This window comes from Corapipo altera, unplaced genomic scaffold (assembly GCF_003945725.1).
Source record: "Corapipo altera isolate COAL_440 unplaced genomic scaffold, ASM394572v1 212, whole genome shotgun sequence".
Classification (NCBI taxonomy): domain Eukaryota; kingdom Metazoa; phylum Chordata; class Aves; order Passeriformes; family Pipridae; genus Corapipo; species Corapipo altera.
In genome coordinates this window covers 4,984-30,031 of record NW_020884944.1, presented here as the reverse complement: position 1 = coordinate 30,031, position 25,048 = coordinate 4,984, and the positions used below count along the sequence as shown (strand labels likewise).

The following is a 25,048-nucleotide window of genomic DNA, read 5'->3' as shown; positions in this document are numbered from 1 at the left end:
TGGACCTGTTTCATATCCCCTGAAACAGGTCCCTACAATTCTTTTTTGTGTGTGTGTAGTATTTCTTTCTTTGGACTGACAGAAGCTCTCTTTGAGGAGCAGCAAGTCTTATGAATCCTTTGAGTTTGCTGAAACAAATCCATTTGTCATCCATAGTGCCAGGCAGGTGTATGAGAATCCTAAAATCCACTTACTTCACACATTAAAAAAAATTAGAATTATTAATTTAAATATAGCTTTTCATCTTAAGGCACATTAAATGCCAGCCTAAAGAGTTTTATATTGACAGTGACAGCAGGATCGTAGTTCCTAGGGCTGGCTGTAGGAGTTCGGCAGCTCAAGATGTCTTCCCCTTCCCACCTTCAGTCATCCAAGTACTTCTGCTAGTTTGCTATTCCAGGCACACATCTGTTTTACTACTATGACAAGGCTTACAAAAAATAAAGCAACTTACATGCATACTTTATCCATTTTCTCCAGGAATGGTTCTGTTCTAATAAAGACAGCTTGTTTTATCAAATCAGGGTAAAAATATAATAAGCCTAGACGTCAGGGAAAATACACAGAGGACATCCTACAGAGCCTGTGCGACAGAGATCAAACACTACATCTCAAATTTGTCTATTGGCACAGCAAAATAATTAGAAATTTTGAAACTCAAAGGTACACTTGGATGTAATCTTCAGCATATGGACCTACATAAGCTCACTCAAAGCATGTCCACAGAATATGCCTCTCCTGCAGCTTTTCTGCATGCAGTTGACATATTTTTTGATAGGGCGTGTTTTCTCTCATTATTATGAACAGCATCAGGACTCCCTATTACTTACATAGTAGCTGTAACTCAGGTGATTTCAGTGGAGACAGAGCATATAACCATGGTAACAAGCCCAGGGCTGCCTGTTACTTTTATCGGCCCTATCCTGTCTGTATAGACGTAAAAGGCAATGAACCTGTTAGCAGCATTTACTCATCCCCCTCATCTTCACATCTCAACACCTCATAATCTTTAATGCACTTGCCCTCACTCTCTCTGAAGCACTTTTGATAGTTTTATCTCAGAGGTGTAAACTCGAGGAGCAGGATGCACACAGGATCAGTCTGTCTCTCTCTTTAGCATTTGTAAGGTAGAGACAAAAATCACTTCAGAAACATGTAGCAGACCAGGAAATCAAACCCAGTTTGATTCCCTGTCTATCCCCAACACAGGGTTGTCCCCAGGTTCCGTGTGCACGTCCCATGGCACAAGGGGCAGCCTGTGCCCCAGCCCATGGCCAGGCACAAGGACAGCTCTGAGCATTTCTGCCTCTTGGAGGCAGAAGGGACCAGGTTTCTCACTACATCTCCATCCCAGGCGATGCCATTACCACCTGTTAATTCCCACAGGTGGTTGATGCTGTGCAAAGGGGATGGCTGTCAAAAGGAAGCTTCCGTCACACAGCGCTGGTATGTTCTTCTTCCTTTATCATCTCCTCTCTTACTTCTTTGTCTTTTCTGTCAAAATTCTTTAAAATTCCACAGGAAAAGTAAATAACCAGTCCCAGTGCATTCCATCTCATAATATAAGCTGTAAATAACATATTCCCATTCATCCATATTCTCTTACTTGAACTTTATGCTGAAGGGCTTTATGTGCTTAAGCACTGTAAACGTAGATCTAAGACAGCTTGTGCATAGTAAATACTTCTGTGCTGCCTACCTGGGCTGAGGAATCATTATACCCCCTGAGAGCAATTCAGTACTTATATATATAATGATCTCATTACCAGGCAGCTATTCCAACTTTATCTAGACTTTATTATTTCTTGAAGCAAAAAAAGCATACAAAGAGGGTTCAAAATGCCACCATCAAAATCAAATTCCATATTGAGGGACTTTGCTGCAGGCCAGCATAAATAGGAAAAGAAAAAGGATTATCCTCCACCTAACTAAGTGGTCTTATCTGGCTTCAGTGTCTCAATCTGTACCTAAGGTTGACACAAGCTGCTTCCTAAACGTGGTATCCAAGTGATATGGTGAAGTTTCCATCAGAGTTGTGCAAATGCAGCGTTGCTCCTTCAGAGGACACTGTGCCAATATTTTCCTTCCATTTCCATGCACTTACTTCTCATCTCTTTCCTTTTCTGTCCTCAGAACTTCACCCTGAGTACTTGTATGTATAAATTCAAACTCTCATCACTGATTCCACACAGGCAACTGAACTGGGCTGAGGGACACATGCTGAAAATTCTCAGAGGACATGTATTTCTCTCCTGTACCCAAAAGGTCTTTTTCTACACACGAAGATAAGGGTCTTTATTCTATTTAATTGTTAAACCAACAGCATTATTTTGGATTTTGCTCAAGTAAGCAAAAATACCTGATATCCCCAGAGGATCCTCAGCATTCAGCCTCATCAGGGTATTTACATTTGAAATCTTCCACCTTAGCCAGGTCTCTTTACCTTAATAATTATATTAATGTGTCACTGACATGCTTTCCAAAAGGTTCCCACATGAAATCAGGCCTTGTCTTCCTTTTGCTTTTCTTTCTTGTTCTGTAAGCCTACAATAAGGATTACAACAACAAGAACACCTCGTGGTACGAGACAGATTCATTCCAGTGTCGCAAATAGTAATGAGAATAGGGCAGGGGACTCATCGTGCTTCCTCATGACAGTCTCGAGATTGGAATTGCACAGCCTTCCTCAGAGCCAGCCATGGCAGCATCCGTCATTCCCCGCCAGCAACACCTACGGGTTGGCAGAGAGGAAAACACTTGTGCTGTGCTCCCAGTAAAAAAAAAAAAAAAAAAAATACAACTGGCAGCTGGTTACAAATCCCAAAATATTACTTTCTTACCTAATACATTAAGCCAAACCCATTTATTTAAAAAAAATCTCAGAGAAAAAGAATGCCCCTCTTTACATGCACTGTGGCAACAGCTCACTGAGCCCCAGACAGATGTTCTTTTGCTGTAAGGAAAGCATAGATTTCCATTCAAGTAGTTAATGACATATACGAAGTGCTACACATGAGTATATTTCGCTCATCATGGTGGGTTCTTGGCTTGTTCGTTGAGTTTCTTTTAGAAGTTCAATCAGAAAATAGCAAGTATCCTGGATTGATTTTGGTTTCCCCCATCTTCAGTTTCTAAGCTCTTCACTTTTTCTTGCTGTCCTGGTAAGCCTCAGTACCAGGCTTAGTTACAGTCTGAGCTGGGTGGAAACAGTCACCACAAGTAAATGAAGAAAACTTATAGTTTATTTACACATCTGGAAAAAAAAAAAAAGAAAAAGGGGGGAAAGTAGAGTAAATCAACTGGCTCTTATAAAAAATTGACAAAAATTAGGGAAGAAATGGTAAAATGGCAGCCAGAAGAAAATTACACATGGAAATCATAACCTGACAACTGCAGCAAATACATTCTTCTGCCCTCAGCTTAGAGAAGCAGGACCTCCTGTCATAGTCTCTCTGCTTACATTCAAATAACCAAGTAAACCGCCAAATCAAAAGCATTATCATTTTCATTATGATAGCTGAACCTTTAAGGCAGAGCTGAAAATCCTATATATGATTCAGGGAATCCTGGAAAATTTGATCACCAAATCTCCTCACTCTACCCAAATGTTGTAAATTGTATGGTGTCTGTGAAGGGATGTGAGGAGCTGCCTCCACCGTCATTCACCAGCATCAACCAGTGGCACAGGGCTGCTGATCAGCTCCACAGTGATGTGGAAAAAGCACAGTAACAGCACCAAAGGGGAGGTAGAGACCAGGGCTGTTGGAAAGGTATTCCTAATTCAACAGGCTAATGTCATGTACAGCCATCATCCTAATGGCTGGTAATGTAGACTGGAATTAGACTGACAGTGGTTACAGTCTGTGTGCTAGTACTGAGCAAGCCAGATTTGCATTTTAAGCTCCACTGTACACTCATATCATTGTATTGCTTTGCTTGTTTGTGGTTCATTGCTTGTTCCTACAGCAATGGCTTGGTTATTTCCCTGGGAAATAAGAGTGGGTTGTCAGTCTATACGACCAGGTTTCTCTTCGTTTCCATTAGGTGCTAATGCAGTAACAGAATGCAGTAATCAAGGCTTTCCCTTGATGACTGTTCTCCAGCTTTACACAGAAACAGGCTGGCTGACTGCCTACAAATCTTACAAACAGTACTTACAGTAAGCTCACATTCTGTAACAAGTAGTCATAAATACTCCGATCAGAGTATTTACTGCAGCTGCAATATATTCTACACAAATTGGTAAAAACTCAGGTAACTCTTGTATGTTGTTATCCGTTAGGTTTCACTCCTTCTGACTACAGTCTCGTATTGCAGATGGGATTATTGCGATATATCATGTGATGCATCAGGCAAAATACTAAATGCAACCACCACTAAATGGTGTCATCAGAAGAATCTAGTGCAAGGTATTATTATAATGTGTCTTGTTCACTATAACGCACAATTCATTTTATTCACTCGTGCAATTTTTCTTTCAGACATAGATTATTTTCATCTAAGTTCCAAGGCTGGAAGAGGGAAATTGTTTTCATCTTTCATTAGAGATATAGCAATACAGTTTGTAGCTTCCCATTCCTTCTATAACTTACTTGCTACAGGTACTGGACATCATTGGCTAGGAATGCTAATGAAAATGCAGTGGCAGAACCTGGCACCTGGAGCATGTGTACAGTGTTGCTGCAGGGCTTATCCTCCAGCAGTGAAGTGCATACTAAAGCCTCCTCTGCACAGTTTCATTAAAGGAGTTATGGCTAGCAGAATTAATTCTACGTTATACTCACCTGTACTGCAATCACACCTTTGCTTGCTGCACAAATATACTTTTCAAATGTGCCTATTTACAGGCAATAAATGTGACTCTAGCAAGGCAATGCAGATTGCCTCATCCCAACCCTTGGGCAGCCTAAAGATACTGCACAGCCCTTCCCTTCTTGGGAGACGATATTGGTTTCAGAACAAGAAAGCTTTGCTAAGGGCAAAGGTCTTTCCTTTACAGAGTACACATTTATCTTTCTCTTATTTTCTAATCTTACTATCTATATCTGCTTTATCTGTTAAACCCAAACTCAGCTGTATTCTAGCTTCACTAAAACCATCCAGCAGTGTATCTTTAGCAATCAGAAGCTCCCTTCCTAATTCTACTCCTTTGGGTAATGCAATCCAAACTGCCCTTTATAAACTCTTTTCTTCAGCAGCTTTTGCTGCTCTTCTGGATCCCTTTTTGCTATAGGCAGTCTTCTTTGATTCTGTCACCTAAAAGCATTTTTTCTGAGTGCCTGCATTCATTAACCAAGGGAAAGAAGTTGTGCATGGAACAATGGAACCTTCTTAAGTGAACTCCTATGTTTCTTTGATAGAACAGACTTCTTACAAACTTAAGATCTCGCACAGTAAATCTATATACTCTCCACTAACTACTTATTTAACATTAGTTAAGGCAGCAGTCTGGTGATCCTTGTGAAATCAGTGTAGCACTGTAAATAACATGCATAATAGCGCTTCCCATTAATGTTGCACTTTGATTTTCCTCTAGGTATCAACCACATGTCTATGTAGAACCATCACATGGCAAAACTATCTCTAATGCGTTCAGCTGCCTCCATCAACATTCACTTTTGCCTCATTTCAGAAGTATTTGCTCTGATATTGATATTTGGACTCCTTAGCCTAAGTAAATCACTGGAATCATACCACAGAAAAGAATACTCCTCTCCTTCTTCCCTTTCTCATACTTGTCTTTCCTACTCCTCACACATGTTTACAGAGGGGTTTATCCTACAGTCCTACTATTCATGTAGGCTGTTTCAGTACTAAGCTGATGCCTGATTGTTTTGTTGGATTCTCTAATTTGTTCTCCCCAGAAAATATGTGTCGAAAACCTGGGCATCTTGAAAACAACATAAGTCAGTGGAAAAGTTTTGATCCTTCTGTCTTGACTATCTCTTTCACCCATTGCAACAGCAATATGTGACTTTAGCAGTAGACTGTCAGTCTATCTCAGGGTAGAATATTTATCCTTAAAGAAAAAGCAGTCTTCTCTCTAGGTTTTGAGAGCCCAAAGCCAAGGAAAATACGGAGAAGAGTCTGGGCATTTCTGCTCTTTGCTAAAATGAAAAGACAATCAACATCAGGAACATTAGCGGTGGCAGAACACAAGATTGTTAAGCAGTGTATGAAAAGAAAACTACTCATCTGAATTGAGTTTTCAACTAGAGACCTAAGAGACCAAATTTAATCATCCACCTAAAATGATCACGCAAGTCAATGTTCCCTATTTCCCTTCAAAAGGGCGAAAGACTGATTCTCCTCCTTGCCAGTCAGACTCCCAAGCTATGCTCTGTTCCACAAGCACGAGGCAAAACTCTTCTGAGAGCTGGTAAGGGTGCTCCCAAATGCCAGCCTCACCTTTAGAATCATGGAATCACATTACTGATTGGATTGGAAGGGACCAAAAGAACCTCATCATTCCAACTTCCCTGCGACAGGCAGGGACACAGTCCACTAGACCAGGTTGCTCAAAGCCCCATCCAACCTGGTCTTGAACACTTTCAGGGATGGGACACCCACAGCTTCTCTGGGCACATGGTTTTTCTGGGTAGTAGAGCTATGGTTACACATACAAAAGGAAACTGTGGGATGGGAGAACAGTACAGCCCAAGGCAAAGCCTACATATTCCAGTACATTATTTCGTATTAAACAGGAATAAAGGCTGCAAGCCTGACGTGAGCTGCTGTTCCCGGGATGGTTATGACAGTGTGGCACACAGCCTGGAGAAACAGTTGAATGGCCTTAACTCTGCTTTTCAGAAGACATTCCACTCTCTTCTGGGGGCAAAAACCTTGAGGAAAGGACAGAAGACTGGTCTTGGGGCTCATATGTCCAGTCTTAGCACAGAGAGGTTCCTGGCCATTTTATTCTTGCCTCTGTTTTCACAAGTGGCTATCACAAAAGTAAGACATGACATGAACATCAAGAGAAGAAATTAGGTGTAAAAGGAACAACTCTCAGGCTTCAAGCTTCTTTCTCATTATCTCACTCTAAGTCACTGTAAGGCCCCTCTTCCTATCCCAGCTGGCTTTTAATTGCCCTATCTAGGGAGTCCCATTACTGTTCCCGTTCCCTTCCCTCGGCAGGAAGGAATCACAGCACCTTCTCTATATCATACCATCAAACGTTTCTGAACATTTCTCGAGGGAGGAGAAACTCTGCAGACTGAGCAGCTGACAAAGGGCATCCATAAATGACAAGAGCATTGTCCAAGACTGAGGAGAGGTGGATCTGAGGTAACACATGCAGAAACAGCTGGAAAGTAGAAAAGAATAGCAATTACTCTTTCTATAAAAGACTATCCAGCTGTACTTTTGATGGTATTTTAACTGGAAAGTACATGAAGGGAAAATGGTCAAAATACAGATTGCTTCAGCTGTAAGATGGTTTCCATCCCAGTCAATGCAAACCTTTAGAGGAAAAAACACAGGTGTCATTACAGGTTTGTGTAAGAAATGTACAAGTGGGAAGGTTTACCTCACTTGGTCAGTTTATGAAGACATAAAGCAGCTGGGAGGGAGAATGAGGAGAGACTCGATACATCAGCTGTAGATGCATGTCTTATTAGGTGCATAATTTCCACTCCAAGCTCAAATCTGAGTCTGCCCATGAGTTAATCCATCTCCCACACGGCTGTCTGCAAAATCAGGCCCTACAACAATATAAAAGCCAAGGAATGGACAGGAGAGGATATGAAAAACAGTTTTCACAGAGGACAAAATGCCTCTGGTTGATAGAGCTGAGAATGCACTGCAGTCTCTGGAGACAAATTCTCTCATACCACCTCTCTTACTGTGTCATAGAAACATTGTTTGCCTGGTTTTAGGTTTAAGACGAAGGCAAGAAAAGAAATACTTCAGTGAAACTCTGTGCCATTCATGGAAGGAGTTTGCTATAACTGCCATGCTATTTTTTGTATTACAAAGGAAACCAGCAAAGTATGTTGGGAATATTGGAAATAACACAAAGGGAACAGAGCATTTACAGTGTAAATAATTATGTTGTTTCTTGTGCATATCTCTGTGCCACAGCTGTATGCTTTAGCTTTGCCTGAGGACATCCTATGAGCCTGTACCCAGAGGTGCAAGTCTTGGTTCTGCACAGTTCAGGGAGCTGGATCCTTGGGATTAAGGAGATGTCAAGCAAATACATACAAACATTTAAGAAGAGAGAACAGAACACTGGACAGACTGAAAGATAGAGTCCCTAGGAACTAGGAAATTTATTGACATCTCTCTGACCTTAGACACTCTGAAGTTGCAATATTTAAACCAACAGAAATCTTCCCTTCCCCTCCAGATGATACACCCAAGTGTGGCATTTATATTTGCCACAAGTCTAGGATGAAGTGGAGCTGAGTTCATGTTCAGCTGAAAAACCCAGAGGGAATAAAAAAAGCAACCAAGAAGTTTTCTATCTTCCTGAATCCAGTTCACTGTGCAGCTGCAAAAAGCAGCTCTGCCACACAGCAGAAGATGCAAAACAGAAGCAGGGATTTCATCTGCTGATGCTGGTCCCAAACTGTGGTCTGAGCAGCCTCAGTCATAACTTGCTGGACTCAGACTCCCACAGTGAGCTTACACACTGCTAGCAGAAAAAAAAAGAAAAAAAAAGCCTCCAATAATTACTTAATAATTTCTATTAAATTACTTGTAAAATTCCTGCCATTAAATATATTCAAATTTTGAAGAGCTTGTATTTTAAGACTTTTCAAGGGGACTTTTTACAAGGGCATATAGTGAGAGGACAAGGAGGGAATGGCTTTAAAACAAAGAAGACAGGTTTAGATTGGCATCCCAGTTGTCCATCAATATGAATTAAATGGCAACTGCCTTTGCAACATACTCCCTCTCCAATTTCATGAACAGGATGTCACAGAACTAGCTTGAAGAATCCCAAATTGCCTCCTGCACTGTAGCTCCAAAAATATAACCAGTGCTTTTAGAAAGGCTGTTTTCAAGCAAATCATGTATTATATTGTCTTTAGCACCATTCCCCTGCAAGATGAAAAGGAGGAGTTGTTGCTAATGGCTTTTCACCTATTTTTTCATTACTGTTGCCAAGAAGAATGTGCTAAAAGTAATACCTGTGATAAGAACAGGATGAAGTGTGGGTGGGTGGCAGGCATGTCTGTTTTCCTTCACCTTCATGAATATCAGTAATTCTTTCCATATCACATTATTATCAAGAGAGCATATAATATAACCACATGGTTGAAAAGAAGTTTTGTTTCTCTTCCCACAAGTTTTTTTATATCCAAATTCCTACCTGATAGCTATTGCTGATGACAAAAAAAGGCAAAATCAAGTTTCTATTTCCCCTTTAACTATTTTCCCACAAATAAACAGATCTCTGCAAAAGTGTTTTTCTGAATTTGGCCACTCTTTCTCTGTGGAGCAGCATAAATACGTTTTTGACAGAGACAATCCTTATTTTTTGGCAAAGAACAGTGCCCTATACTGGCACTGTTTTACATCTTTTTCAGAGACATAAGATTCCATGTATCCTCAGCAAATTTGCTAATGACACTAAGCTGTTTGGTGTTGTCAACACGCTGGACAGATGGGATGCCATCCAGAGGGACCTGGACACACTTGAGAGGTGCAAACTTCGTGAAGTTCAACAAGGCCAAGTGCAAGGTCCTGCACTGGGGTGGGGCAATCCCAAGCACAAGGACAGGCTGGGCAGAGAATTAGCCCTGGAGAGAAGAACTTAAGGATGCTGGTGGATGAGAAGCTCAACACGACCCAGGAATGTGCTCTTGCAGCCTGGAAAGCCAGTTGTGTCCTGGGCTGCATAAAAAGCAGTGTGACCCCTCTACACTGCTCTTGTGAAAGCCCACCTGGACTACTGTGTCCAGCTCTGGGGCCCCCAACATAATAAGGATGTGGGCCATGAAGATGACCAGAGCACTGGAGCACCTCTCCTATGAAAACAGGCTGAGGGTTGAAGTTGCTCAGCCTGGAGCAGAGAAGGCTTCAGGGAGATCTAGTAACACCTTCCAGTATCTAAAGGGGCTACAAGAGAGCTGAAGAGGGACTTTTTACAAGGGCATTTAGTGACAGGACAAGCGGGGGGGATGGCTTTAAAATGAAAGCGGGCAGGTTTAGATTAGATGTTATAAGAAATTCTTTACTGGATGGTGGGGAACAGTTTGCCCAGAGAAGTTCTGCATGCCCCATCCCTGATGAAAGTGTTTTAGGCCAGGTTGAATGTGTGACCTGGTCTAGCAGGAGGTGTCCCTTCCCATGGCAGGGGTGTTGGAATGAGATAGTATTTAAGGTCCCTTCCAACCCAAACTATTCTATGATTCAATGCCTCATACTAGCATTTCCTTGCAACCGTCACATGGATATCTTGGTGAGTGCACACTAAAAGCTTTGCTTGTCCATTTCTTTCAAAGAATCATAAACAGTGGGAATATACTAGATATGAAAAAGAAAAGAAGTAGAACAAGGGAAAGAAAAGGGCCTTCTCTACTGAAAATGAAACCTTACATTTCAGGGAACAATATAGCATGTACTCTGCAGGATGCATTATGAACCCCTTATTTGCGTGTGGGATTTATGATCAAGTTCCCTTACAAGGATCCCTAAGCGTTAAACAATTTCAGTTACAGAAATCCTCGCATGATGCCCTTTTCAAAAGCCTTTGCTGCCATCTCATGGAACATTTGGAGAAAGGCGGCACAGCTCTGGCTTTGCGAAATGCCACAGCCTCTTCCTAACACACTGACAGCCCCAACGTCCTTCAGAAGCAGAGCCGGGAACACCACACATTGCTGCACGGTGATTAAATACCTTCATTCTTGTTCGTTAAATATGTTAAGATTGTGGGGAGTACGAGTAAACCTAGGAGCTTTAAATGAGCAAGTAAATGTTCAATTAAAGGAAAAGAAGGTGTCAAGAACACAAGATGATGTTGTGTTCACAACTATTTTCTTTCCATTTTCAAACTCTGAAATGAATGACCTAATCAAACTCAGAAAAAAAATGCCATCATATAAACACAACATAAATAAGAAACAACTACATTTAAACTATTAAACACTTTGAAAATCAAAATAAAAATCATTAATGGAAGAAAGGTACTCAAAAATCAGCTGTCAAATTGTATTTAGGATACACATGAGTATGATATACTGTCTTTCCCTTGACTGTCTGCTACTATGGTGTTCATTAGTGTGTAATTAAGATGTTTCTGTAAGGTTCTCACATGGCATGTCCTAAGGATCTCAGAGCATTTTTTGGAACATGTGCTATTTTTGGACAGCAGGCACCCTGACACAGCACAGCAGAGAACCCAGATTTCCATTCACATTTCAACATTTTACAGTAAATATTTCAGCCCAGAAGTCATGACTGAATTGCTGGTGAACTAAGAGGATTTCTCTTTTATATATACATATATCTATTTCTATATATATATATTGTATATACACCTCACTGAAACCTCAGCCCTCACAAACAGTTATGCAACAGAAGCTGGTTTTGAACAAATATTCATGGGGACTCACACCCCAATGTGGCACAGAATCTGGTATCTGCTGCCCATCTGCCATATGGCACTGACCACAGCTTCAGCAGCTGCGTGTCCCCGGTAAAATCCTACTCATCCTTTTCCAAGGCAAAAGGTTTCTGTTACTAGAAAACATTTAAAAAAAAAATTCCCATAGAAAAAATATATCTGTAGAGATTCTCCACTCCAATTGCTTTGCTTGAAGCTTGGACTTGCTCTTCTACCTGTTCCTTCAAAGCCTACTGTATTTTGATAAAGGACATCAGTGGCTGCAAACCCTTTCATCAAAGAGGCATTAACTATTTAATTTTACAGTTGTGGCTCTTTTCCACAAGGAATACAGAGAATTCATTAGTAATCACGCATGAGAGTGCATCCACCTACATGTTCCTCTCCTCTGGCAATTGTGTAATTGCAAAATCATTTCTCATCGAAGAAACTTTTCCCTTTACCTTCTACACAATAATTGCCGTGTGCCCTTTATCTCTCAGGAAAAGAGGAAAACACTAAAAACACACTTGTGTCAGAGGTTGCTCTGGTTTCCTTTAAACAGCAAGACACAGGGCATGTGCAGAGAGAAATTCTATTGTAATTCTGAAACCATGGAAAGTAAAACTCCTAGGAAAAAAAAATATTCCAGTCGGCAAGTGACAACCACACGCTACATGGCGGGGGAGAAGTTGGACCTTCAAGCTGTCGCTGTTCTCTCTCTACATACATCGCTCCTTCTCTCGCTTTTTTAATTCCTGCTTGGCATTTTGTTATTAGTCCCCACACAGTAAACAACGGGCTGCAAATTCTGGCAAAATGAACTGCTGAAAGGATTATTCATCCCTCTGCGAGAGTGCTCTGAGAGAGGAGAGCTACATGTTCTGCATTCTGTGACTAAGATACAGTCCCATGTGTTTTCCCTGTTCAATCAAGTGTGCGAAGAACTGTCACAATAGTCCTTGATGCCAAGGAAATAAAATTTAGGGTAGAGTGGGAAACCTGAGTTGCATTTTAATGGCGTTGCGTTTGCACCTGTTTTTCTCTACTCTTTGTTTATTTTATTCTTTTTTAATCTTTATTGACAATTCATTAAAGTTTCATCATCCCTCTCAACACCAAAAGAAAAACGAGTTGTTATTGTACCTGTCTAGATAATTGTTACTGAATTGTTGTCAAATTCTTAGAAGTGGCTATATATCTTTCATGTCAGACCACTGGGACTGATACAAAAACATTTCCAAGCTTCTGCAGGGTTTGGTGGTTTGTTTTTTTTTTTTCCCCCTCGCCTTTAGAAGACGACGTAAAAAGAACAAATAAGTCAAAATGATAAATTATGACAGAAAAAAAATGAGCATTTGAATTGCTTGATAATAGAGAAAGAATGGGGCTTGAGGGAAGATTAGAGCAGTGTCAAGCAAGAACAGAACTGAAAGTTATTTAAAAGTGATAGAAACCCTCTAGGATCTGCAACCCCACCATTGTTTCTGGTTGGAAATTCAGTTTTCAGAAGCTCCAATTAACCTTAATTGAATTCTACCTTAGCAGTGCCTAGAATTTTAATTGACTGTGAAGGTGATAATAAATCTCTGTTCAAAATACAGCTTGGCCATTAGCAATCACTTGAAGGGCCCAACAAAGTGTCCCAGAGAAGGGCCTGCTTCTCCTGCATGCAAGGCTGCCTCTAGACTGTAAGACAAACATTCACTTCCCAGTAGAAAAAGCCAGTCCTGCAGGTAGTCATGTTCTCCAGGCTGATAGCTATGAGTAACAACCAATGACTCCTACCACCAATATATTTGTGTATGTTCTGTTGACAACATCCCTAAAGACTGTTTACTCTTCTCTTACATTTGGGTTTAATGCTGGGTGTTTAGCTTCTACTTTAAACACATTGACTTCCTTGCTTCTCTGGTGCTGGCCTCCACTGCTTTCATGTTTGTCTCTCACTTTGCTTGTTCCCTTTTAGGTCAGGATACCTTCAATCTGACATTCAGCTATTCTGGAGATCTGGTGTTTGCAAAAATCTGTGAGGTCACTGCACTCATGGTTTTGAACTGCAATGGCTTTCATGTGCCTAATTCCTTGTCAAAACCTGCCCAAACTGGGATTTAGACAGGAATGACTGACTAAAATTTGTGAATTAGGATGATTTGACCAACTCCACGAAATTACCAGTATAGGAAGCTGGGCAGCTGAGTGACAGAGCTAGAAAACATGTTAGAGGGAAATCAAGCTTGCAAGCAGCTGTACCAATCAAAAAGGCCAGTAAAGAAAAGAAACAAGACTGGGATAATATTAAGAAGTTTTAATAGACCAAGACAAGAAGGAAAATCAGGCATTAGAGCTAAAACCTTCTTCAAGATCAAAAGGGGGCAAAGAAGAGACAGAAAGAAGCAAAGTGACTCCAGTTATCTCACCTAGAGAGAATCTGGCCCATCACCCAGCTAGGACTTAGGCAGAGCTCAGAGAGAGGTGGAAATGAAATACCAACAGCGTGGAGAAAAACAGTTTACAGAGCAAAGTACAAAGCATTTTAAGGATGAGCCCAAAGCTGAGCTCATTCACGGTGTATATGTGGTACAGAGGCACCAAGACTCCCTAAAGCAAAGTACATCCTGGGAAAATAAGAACTGCTGCACCAACCAGTGAGCAAGAGACAGGAATAATTCTCAAGTCCTCTGTGTTATCACCTCACCTTACAGTGGAGGATTTTCCCTTTAAGAATTGGGACTTTGTAAACTGTTAGCAATGATACCTCCTCAAGTCTCACAAATGATGGCACTGTCACTGTACTAGACAATAGAGGCAACATTAAAATAAATATTTATTTTTTACTTATTAAAATATAAGTTTCCTACAAATAGGAGATTCAAGACAAGGATTGATTTGTCCTGTGCCACCTCTCAGGTAAGTAATCAAGCTGAAATCAGACCCAAGACATCTCAGACAGCAGCACATGTCAGCCAGGATCCACACCTCCTCCCAGACAATAAGGAGATGCTCTGTAGTAGATAATGAACCTCAAAAATCCACACTGAGCCTTAATTTTCCCTTTCCTAAAAGAGGAAGGAAGACTCAATATGGCCACACAGTGGAAAGGTCTCTCTCTTCAAAAGATTGATGGCTGGGGGCAAAGATTTAATATCCTATATCCAAGGTGGCACTATAAAACAGGCCATTACAGTGAAAGCTCTGGAAATGATCAAATGAATTACAGACAAGTAGAAGATGCTCCAGAGTGAGAGTTTGGAAAGTGGCTGTCAGTAGAAGTGGAGGGTGATGCTCATGACAAGTTGTTTGATGTTACATTGAGCTCTTGGACCCAGAGCATCAGCAGTTTCCCTATATACTGATTTTATGATGTTTTTCCACTTGTCTAAAGCTCAAGTGCTTTGCAAAAGACACTGTTTTCCCTCTTGCCCTTGTCAAGAACGCAGGATGGTGTTGCCAGCAGAGACCTCTGCCTGGGTATCCTCCACTCCAGCCATCTCCATCCCTCTTCACCCTCAGGAAGCTGCCACTTAAGTCAGCCACAGGCAAAGAAGACAGGCACCAGCAGGCTGGGCGTGTTGCTGCAGCGTGCCAAAAACCAGGAAAGCCCAGCAATCAGTTTGCACAGCCAGGGAAGGGACAACAGGAAAAGCCAGCCATCCCAATGCTCACCTCCTCCACCAGTATAGGAGTGCCACCATGATGGGTCAGGGGACTAGACATCACACAAGCGGTGGCAGGAGGGAGGGCAGCAGTAAAACAGTGCAGCCTGCAACAGTTAAGTGGTTTTCCCGACTTTAAAGCTCTGCAAAGGCAGCCTAGGAGGGAAAAGCAATTTTCCAGTTGTTTTACTTCGTGCTGCATAAAAGGGTGCCAAGGATGTTCTCAAGCCTTTTTCAAACCTGCCAATTTCTCCCCAGAGATTCAATGTATTTTTTACCTACCCTATTTTTCTTAGAAGGAAAAAGGGGCAGAGAAAAAGGATTTCAGCTATTCCTACTGAAAACTGAGTGGTATGTACATAGCCTCTATCAGGTGTTTTGTATGTTTTTCTCACCCCTTCCCTAAATCCCAGAGACAAGAACAAGAGCTGTCTCTGCACACTTTGGCTGCTCCTTTGAGAGATGAGACAATTCTCTTGGGAAATACAGCAAAGAGCAGACTTCATACCCCCGGTGTTTCTGATTTTACAAAGACAGAAGGACATCTGCTAGTTTTTCTCATGTATCACAAAGGATACATGAAGAAGGGACTTGTCCTCTCCTCCTGTTTCTTTTAAGAGTCTCTCAGACCTCAAAGCTATTTGTGTGCAGGACAAGCCAAGGCACAGATGGGCAGTCTAACCCACCATGCATTAAAGAACATCATGGACATACAGGCCCATTGGATGAGTGATCAGGGCAAAAGCCCTGACAAGAGATCTGGGGTGTCCTGGGCTTTGGACAAGCATGGGAGGGAAGGGCACAGGGCTAAAAACACCAGGCAGCGCCATTTTCTCTCCCCATTCCATGGCCCTGTTGGCATCCAGAATCCTCTTTCTCCAGGCAGCACTGCTTTGTCAAATATCCAGAGCCAAGCCAAGACAGCCCTCAAATATTACTGTATGACTCCATTTTATACGGTATCTTCCATAAAGCAAGTTATTATTTTTCTGGCAATTCACTCATGAGCTACTGAGTAATAGGAAGATTTTCCCCTTGGATGGTAACACCCATCATTTTGATGGTAACAGCCATACACACACACAGGTATATCAATTGCATCTGCATAGCACCCAAATTCAGACCTTTTAATAAAGGTTTTGTTGTTGTTTTGCCGAGCATACCAAGGATGTCTTTTTTAAACTACATCTAGCTTGTTTGGTATCATGGATGGTCTATTTCTCCAGCCGTAAAATATCCACTCTGTCATGAGATTCTGAGTTGAAATCAATCCAGAAACACAATGTTAGTTCAATAATGCCGTACTTTGCCAGGATAAATCATTGCTTACCTCACTGCAAGAGCGGCTCACGCTGCATCCAGTCACCTATTTGGAACACATTACTCCCTATAATCAACAGCACAGCTCCCCTCCCTTCCTACATGGGAATGTGCATGATCTCACACCCTCCCTTTTAAGCACCCCTGGATATCTGATGCTTAACTACAAGGGTTGCATAATGGAGGCAATACGTCTTCAGCGAGGAAAAATGACAGTCAGAATAAGAAGACTAAACCAATTCATCACTTAATGCAAAGCATTATTTTGCTGCAACCAGAGCATCGTGCTAGGATTGATTACAAACAAGATGACACCTCCCTATGGACTGTCTGCTTTATTATTATAAATAAATACCCATTCATTTTGGAGCCTGTATTACTGCAGAGAATAGATTATATCTCAGGTACACAGTAAATATCCTATTGCGTACAATGTCCCTTCCTCGCCAACAAATGAGTTTTGTCCCACATAACACAGTTTTGTAAACAAGATAAGGGAATAGAGAAACACCAAGAGATGGGGAGATTTGCAAAAAAAAGCTCAACTGATAGCTATTTCCATGAAGGACATGCTAAAAATTCAGTGACTTGCTGTTGGAGAGGAGTCGAAGCAGGAGAGGCAGTTGCAGAAAGCTTGTCCTTGCTTCTGAAAGGGAGAAAGCCCTAAAAGGTTTCCCAAGTCTTCCAGATGTCCCTGAGAGAAAAGCAAACCCTTCTGGTTTCAAAGAGCTAGTGGTTCATGATGACCAGCTCTAATCAGGCATGCTGCAGCATTCAGAAAACTCAAATCACAGCAGTTTAAAAGGCTGCACTGCAAGGGAAAATCCTGGCAGAAATCTGGCTTCTCTTTATCTCCTTCCCACCCTCTGCCTGCTGATTAGATATCTCAGGGTGCTGCTGGAGCACTCTCTGCCTAGAAAACCCTGCTCCCCGAACAGCCTCCCAGACAAGATGCAGTGCTCAAATATTGGGGTTATGACTCGGCAAGAACAAGAGTTGGTTAAAGGAACACTGTGACAAATCTCTGTTATTTACTGACAATTTCTTTTACTTTCCCTAGGGGTTTTAAGCACTCTGCACCCAGAAGACATTATTTTACACCAACTGCAAGAGCATTGCCATCACCTCTGCTCTCTGTCCCTGTGTTTGGGGCCACTCCTGCAGCTCCCAGCTTCAACAGTTCCCTGCTCATGTACTTTTGCTGCAAAAGAAATACCCTTTTTCCTTCCCCATGGCTTCAAGTGCTTTGCAAGGACTGAGGCTTATTTGTGCAATGCTCTGCTAGCCTCACAGAGCTGGTGACAGCCCCTGAAAATTCAGTGACTGGGGGAAAAGGTAATGAAAACAGCTTTTATCAGTCTTCCATACATGAAGGAAGGGGTGACACCCATGCTGGGCCATCCTTACACACAAACGTAGGCTGGGAGCAAATGTCACTTCCATGATTTGCAAGGGGATCAGAAGATGGGAAGTACTGCATCCAGCTATGGGGATTGCATCTCATCACTTCCAGGTCACCTGCTGCCTGGAGCTTGGTGGGAAAGGGGGAGACTCCTCTGAAAAAAATTAAAGCTTCTCACTTCACAGGCATTTATTATGCCTTGAAGGGACTGGGGAGCTCAATGTTTCCTCACATTTTGGCTACCAAAGCCCAGTGGAGCCTGTGGGTGGGCTTTAAAAGTACAAAGAAATGGCTGAAAACCACAACAGAAGTGCTATTTGTTACTTGGCACCTCTCTCCTCTGCTCTTCCCTGCAATTGTATGACACCTCCTGACTTCTTCTAAAAGGCCTCAGAATGCTGGTGCCAGAGGTGGGGGAATATTGCCATGGGAAAGCTGCAATAAATCATAGAATCATAGAATGGCCTGGGTTGGAAGGGACCTTAAAGATCATCTAGTTTCAACCCCACAGTCTGGGCATCAACACCTTTCGCTATACCAGGTTGCTCAGAGATTCATTCAACCTGGCCTTAGAGACTTCCAGGGATGAGGCATCCACAACTCCTCTGGGCAACATGTTCTAGCACCTCAGCACCTTCACAGTAAAGAATTATTTCCTAATATCAAATCTAAACCTACTCTCAGTTTGAAGCCACTTCCCCCTGTCCCGTCACTCCATGCTCTTGTAAAAAGTCTTTCTCCATCTTCCCTGTAGGCTCCCTTCAGGCAATGGAAGGCCACAATTAGGTCACCCCAAAGGTCATCTCTTTTTCAGGCTGAACAATCCCAATTCTCTCAGCCTTTCCTCATAGGAGAGGTGCTCCATCCCTCCAATCAGCTTGGTCACCCTCCTCCAACCAGGTCCATGTCCTTCCTGTGCTGGGACCCCATTGCTGGATGCAGCACTGCAGGGGGGGTCCCATCAGAGGGGAGCAGAGGGGCAGAATCACCTGCCTCCACCTGCTGCCCACGATGCTTTGGATGCACATTTGGTTTCTGGGTTGCAAGTGCACATTGCAGCTCCTGTCCAGCCTGTCACCCACCAGCACCACCAAGCCCTTCTCAGCAGGGCTGCTCTTGATCTGTTCATCCCCCAGCCTGGATTGATACCAGGACTTGCCCTGATCCAGGTGCAGCACCTTGCACTTGGTCTTGTTAAATCTCATTAGATTCCCATGGGCCCACTTTTCGATCTTGTCCAGGTCCCTCTGGATGGTATCCCATCCGTCAGGTGTGTCAACCACACCACTCAGCTTGGTGTCATCTGCAAATCTGCTGAGGGTGCCCTCGATCCCTTCACCTACATCATTAATGAAGATATTAAGTAACACTGGACCCCATACGGACCTGTGAGGGACACCACTTGTCACTGATGTCCACTGGGACTCTGAGCCATTGATCACGGCCCTCTGGATGCGACCATCCAACCACTTTCTTATCCATCTAACAGTCCACCTATCAAAATCATCTCTCTCCAATTCAGAGAGAAGGGAGGTTTTGGGGGACCGTCTCAAAGGCTTTAGAGAAGTCCAGATAAATGGCATCTGTAACCCTTCCCTTGTCCACTGATATAGTCACTCCATCATAGAAGGCCACCACGTTGGTCAATAAATAAAATATATTTGTCACAAATGGTCAAGGTGTGTGGTTTTTCCCTCCTTTTTCTTTTCATTGACAGGATTGCCAGATCTACAGAAGAGACATATGAAAGAAACAGTTAAATCTATAGAAGTCAGCTAGAAAGATCTTTGCCCAGATCTAGCATTTTGCATTCCCCCAATGCTCACGTCTTTCATCCCTCCTTCTCCAAACTGAGAAAGTAAAAGCCTCCAAGAGGCTTTTTATTTGGAATATGTCAAAAAGAGAAAAATCCTGGACCTACACCCTGTACAAAACAAATAAGAATTACCCCATTTCACAGATAAGGAGGCAGAAAAAGCTTTTTCAGGGTTTTTTCAGATTGGAGCCAGATAGAACTGAAGAACTGCGAAAAATCAAGGAAATCATCTGGATTTGCAGCTGAAGCCTCTGCTTTGCTGTCCTGCCCCAGGGAGGCCTCACCCATGTGGGAGAACAGCTCTGAAAAGCAACAGTAGTGTTTAGTAATGTTGGCAGCAGAACATAAAGTGGAAACAAAATCAGTATTTTAATTCCCATCTCCATCCTCTCCTTTTTTACATTTTCCTTCGCTTCACCAGCGGGGAAAATCCTCCCCATGCAGGTACAGAAAAAGTGAAGATAATCAGGCAATTTTCCATCTCCGATCAAAACGGCAACTTCCCCTTTGATTATAAATTCCAAATAAAATGAATATTGTTCCATTTCCTTTGAATGTGTTACAGAAAAGCTATTTCAGTTGTGTTTGCTGCCTTCCTCCCTACCTATTATTTTCACCCCAGGCCTTTCCAGACATCTTTCATAAAAGCATTAACTGATATTTATTCGACACGGAACTGCTCTTTCCATTTCTCTTTCAGTTTAACAGAACCCTACAGACCACGGTGAAGAGGATTTTGAGCAATCACACTGTTTCACACACCCTCAGTCTCCTTTTCTCTGTGCAAGAGAACACTGTTATGGAAAGATGAGGCATAAAACCCAGTGCTGGCAGCACCCTTCAGCTCCCCCTTCACACAGGGCACATCATTCCAGCCCACAGATGGTATCAGGGGCTCTGCTGTGCACTTACCAAACTTTAGGAGGGAAGCAGAGGCAAGTTCAGAGGTTGTACAGCTCATTGCACTACTGTGTAAAGTTGCCCCCCATAGCTCTTTCACGCTAATAAAAGCGGAATAGAAAAATTGTGCTAAATAGTTGATATGAGAACAGAAATAAATTGTAGTAAAACACAACGTAAAGTGCTTTGTGTCCCTATATGTGCTTCAGAAAAAGCCACAGTTTGCATTAGATAACGGATTTTGCTTGTGTCCTAGTAAAAAGGAAAAAAAAAAAGCCAACACATCCCCTTATTGGTGTTATACTGAGGGTTTGGGCATCTATCCCCTCTCCCGGTTGGATGGGGCTTTGAGCAACCTGGTCTAGTGGAAGGTGGAATGTATTGAAACTAGATGATCTTTAAGGTCCCTTCCAAGTCAAACCATGCTGTGATTCAGTGATAACTCCCCCATGGGGGAAGTGTAGCTGTTAAAGAAATCAAGTACACCAGGCATACCCATGGACGTAATCCAAGGCCAAAAGTCCCATCCAAGGCCTTACTGAATGGGTAGGACTGCTTGGTAGATTTGCATTGGGGTGGAAGTGTTGACTATTTCCAAACTTTACAGAACTCAGATGCCAGGAGATCAAAGGGAGCTCGATGAGACCTGCTTCCCACCCGCTTCCCACATAAATTAGCCAAATCACAGGAAAATAGTGAGCGACACACCACAAATGATCTCTGCTCTGCCCCAGGGCTGATGGTGGCAGAAACAGTCCACAGTCAGGCACAGAGGGATGCAATGCCCCGGGGAAGATCTGACAAGACCTATCCAAGTAGCCCACTCGCCCTGTTGTGGGTCACCCTGCATCCCAGGAGGTCACTGCTGTGGCACCCGCACCCACCGCACAACAGAGTGAGGGCACCTGGGTTTTTACCTTATTTTTGCATGCAGAAATCAGTGTAATGAATGAAGCTGTGTGTGCCATCTCTTAGGGGTAAAAAGAAAAAAAAAAAAACGCCATGCAGATCTGGCATGGCAGTGTGTTTGTATGCTCCACTACCTGCCAAACCCAAAGGAAGCAGTATTCCCAGTGTAGCGAAGCCCAGCTGTCAATGATCTCTTCCAAGATAAAATCTTTAAGGAAGCAAATTCTGTAATTTCAAGGACACCTGTGATGCTAAACTCGCACCAGAATGTAAATAAAAAGCAGTAAAAGCCAGATTTGCCTTGTTATCCACGCTGCCTAAAGCACTATTTATTATTGCCATAACTAGCTGTCTGAAGCATCCTTTGAATTGATTAAAAACCTGGATGTAAAGGAGGAAGAAGAATGGCATGATGCTACACACGAAATATTTCTTGTTTCCAGCTAAGACAACACAAACACAGAGGTTAACACAGCCAGTAAAAACTGCCCATTGCACACACTCTAATTTCTTTGTAGTCTATTCACCCTGTAAGATTAATTAAGTTAAAAGGCTTAATTAAAACTCCATGCAACCCCGAGAGAAAGATTTAATTTTTTTAAGAAACTCCAGAAACTAGAAAAAAAATTTCCTTCATTTCAATCAGTAGACTTCTTATTTACTATTGTTTTCGGTCTGTGCCCCAAGAGAAAGAAGATAAAAGCACAGTCAATCCAACACCTGCACCTTGCAGAGGCAAGGACAGACGAAGGCGAGATGGCCACCAGCCCCCTGGGCCTTCCTTGGAAAGGGCTCTTGGGGATCTCATGTCCCCAGGCAGCACTGAATGCCTCTTGCAAACTTTAGAGGGAAGCCTTCTCATTTTGGGCATAATAGAAAATATGATTTTCAGTGCCTTACACATCATCTCCAAATTGATTTCTTCCCCCTCCCAGCCCCCCACCCCCCGTTTAATCGTCTGTTCTGTCAACTTACAAAATTCTCTGTACAGAGAGTGACATCTAGTGAAGGAAAGCTGAATTTGTGTGGATACAGGGCTGAGCCTGCGAGAGCAGAGATGGGGATTGGAAAACCCTGTAAGGAAGATTGCCAAGGGTCACTCCCAAACAAGGCTGAATTATTGCCCAGCAGAAACTCGTTTATTCACCTAGCAACAAAAATCGAGGGCTCACACGGCACTTGCCTGGGATTAAAAAAACAAAAATTGGAAGAAAGGCTCAGTTCACAGGGTATTTCTGAGTGCCAGAAGGGCTGCCAAGGACCAGCGAGAGCCCACCAACATGTGGAAGGAGGCAATGGTATATCCTGTCCTTATAATTATACTTGCAACAAGTATCTCTGCAGCTGCTGCTGTGCCAAAGCCCCAGCCTTCCCACCAATTTCCAGCGTAAGCCCAGGACCCCCGAACTTTGTCTCCAAGCAACCTGACAGCTGGACAGTAGCTGAAAAGCACATAAAATAGAAACTGCAGCAAATGCTATTTGAAAAAACAAATAGCTGTGGGGCCCCAGCACCCCCCAGCTAAGGCGATGTCACCTCTCCCTGCAAGTGGCCTCAAGAGGGCATTGCCACACCATCAGAGTGAGGACATGCAGCACACAGCATTGATGCTGCAGACAATGAATAAACGATATTGCAAATAAAAGGTGCCATCACCCAAAATCAGCATCTCATATTTGATTGTCACAAATACGTAGCTCTGGGTTTTTTTAATCAAAAATAAGCTGTTGAGGAGTTTACCATCTATCTTAGTGGAAGGCACTGAAGGACTTGGACACAATGTGCTGGAAAAGACACAGTTCTTATTAATCAAGGTGTTCTGGGTGGCACTGGGTTCCACACCGTGAGCAGTCACGTGTGAACTGTACGCCTGGCTTATACACTCTGCTATTACTTTTGTTGTTGTTACTGTTTATCTTATTTCATTGCTTTATCTAATAAACTGTTCTTATCACAACCTGTGATCTTTACCTTTTTGTCCCTCTAATTCTTCTCTCTATCCTGCCACAGGGGGAGCAGGAAGGGAGTGAGTGAGAGGTGCATGGTCTGGGGTGTTTCAGTAGGAACATTGAATTGGGGAATCCCATTCCTAAACAAAACAGCATGAAGGATTAAGATAACAACAGCTCTGACCAGAATGGGCTGGAAACAAATTGGATCTAAGATTTGTTGTATTAAGTACAGAGCCACTGGTCAAAATGTTGCTTGGTCTTTTCAAGTTGTTGTGGTACCAAACCCTGTATATACTCTCACATATGCACTATGGTGTCCTCAGAATGGTTTTTTTCAGAGCAGGGAGAGGGATCAGCATTGCTTGGTTGATGTACTGTGGGATATCAGTTGACATGACAAAATCAAGGCAATAAGGGTCACTTGGGATGTGTATTCAGTGTTACTCACCTGCCCTTACCTCAGGTGCTACCTCCAAGAATTCATTAATAATTGTACCCAGTCTGTGGGGAGAACAGGGGACGGTCATTTTCCCCACCCTTTTTCTCCTCCGGGTGTTTTACAACAGCTTTTGAGAAGTCTGAATTCCCTTTGGATACTAAGGAAAGCAGGTTTTTGTTGTTATGTCTGTTAGGTCTCCTCAGTGCAACCCACACGATGTTTAGAGTTACGAAAGAGATTTTTAGGAAAGTCATTCAAAGATCTGCCTCGAGGGTGCATAGTCATGAGTGGCATGAAGTGCAGAAGAAAGTGGGCCAGCTTTTGGAGGATTTCTCTCCTCCAATGTTTTGAAAGTTCACCTATGAATAACTGCAGGACCCTGATAAAGTGGCACAATATCGGAAAGGAAAATGCAGTGGCAGTTCCAGAGAGGCATGAAGTTATGCAATGTGTTGGGCTCTGGCTACTATTTATCAGACACTGATCGATCTTAGACAGTCCTCTCAGGGAAAGGAGGAGGAAAGCAGACCGACAGGTACCACAGCCACTCAAGGTGCCACTGAATGAGAGGAACACCCCAGTTTTTCTGCCAGTAGCAGTCGTCTCATAGAAAAGAAAAAAAATCCAAGACCAAATCAATTCACTCAGTGAGGGATCAAGAAGAAGTAGCGATCCCAAGAGCTGACTATACTGGAAGCTGAAGCGAGCCTGACTGTGAATGCATGGCAAGAACATTCCATTGTGACTGATCCAGAGGCCCTGTGCAGCCTTGGCACAGATTACCTCAGGAGACGATATTTCAAGGACCCAAAAGGGCACCCTTGGGCTTTTGGGATGGCTGGTGTGGAGACAGAGAAAATTAGACAGCTCAATACCTTGCCTGGTCTCTCAGAGGACCCTTCTGCTGTGGGACTGCTGGGGGTGGAAGAACAACAGGTACCATAACAGCACACAGTCCACAACACGGCACCAACCAGGACTCTGTGACCCCCATCCATGAGGATTCATGAACTGGAGAGCCAGGGAGTGGTCAGTAAGATTCACTCACCCTTTAACAGCCCTATGTGGCCAGTGCTTAAGTTGCTTAAGTCCAATGG

General features: G+C 42.8%; 1 long non-coding RNA gene across 1 annotated transcript; it reads right to left on the bottom strand.

Moving 5' to 3' along the window:
- Positions 1-1,589: 1,589 nt before the first annotated feature.
- On the bottom strand, positions 1,590-25,048 carry LOC113956073. The gene is made up of 3 exons (XR_003530740.1): positions 24,964-25,048; positions 11,430-11,440; positions 1,590-1,601 (listed from the first exon to the last, which is right to left on the bottom strand). It is a non-coding gene; the product is annotated as an uncharacterized LOC113956073 (long non-coding RNA).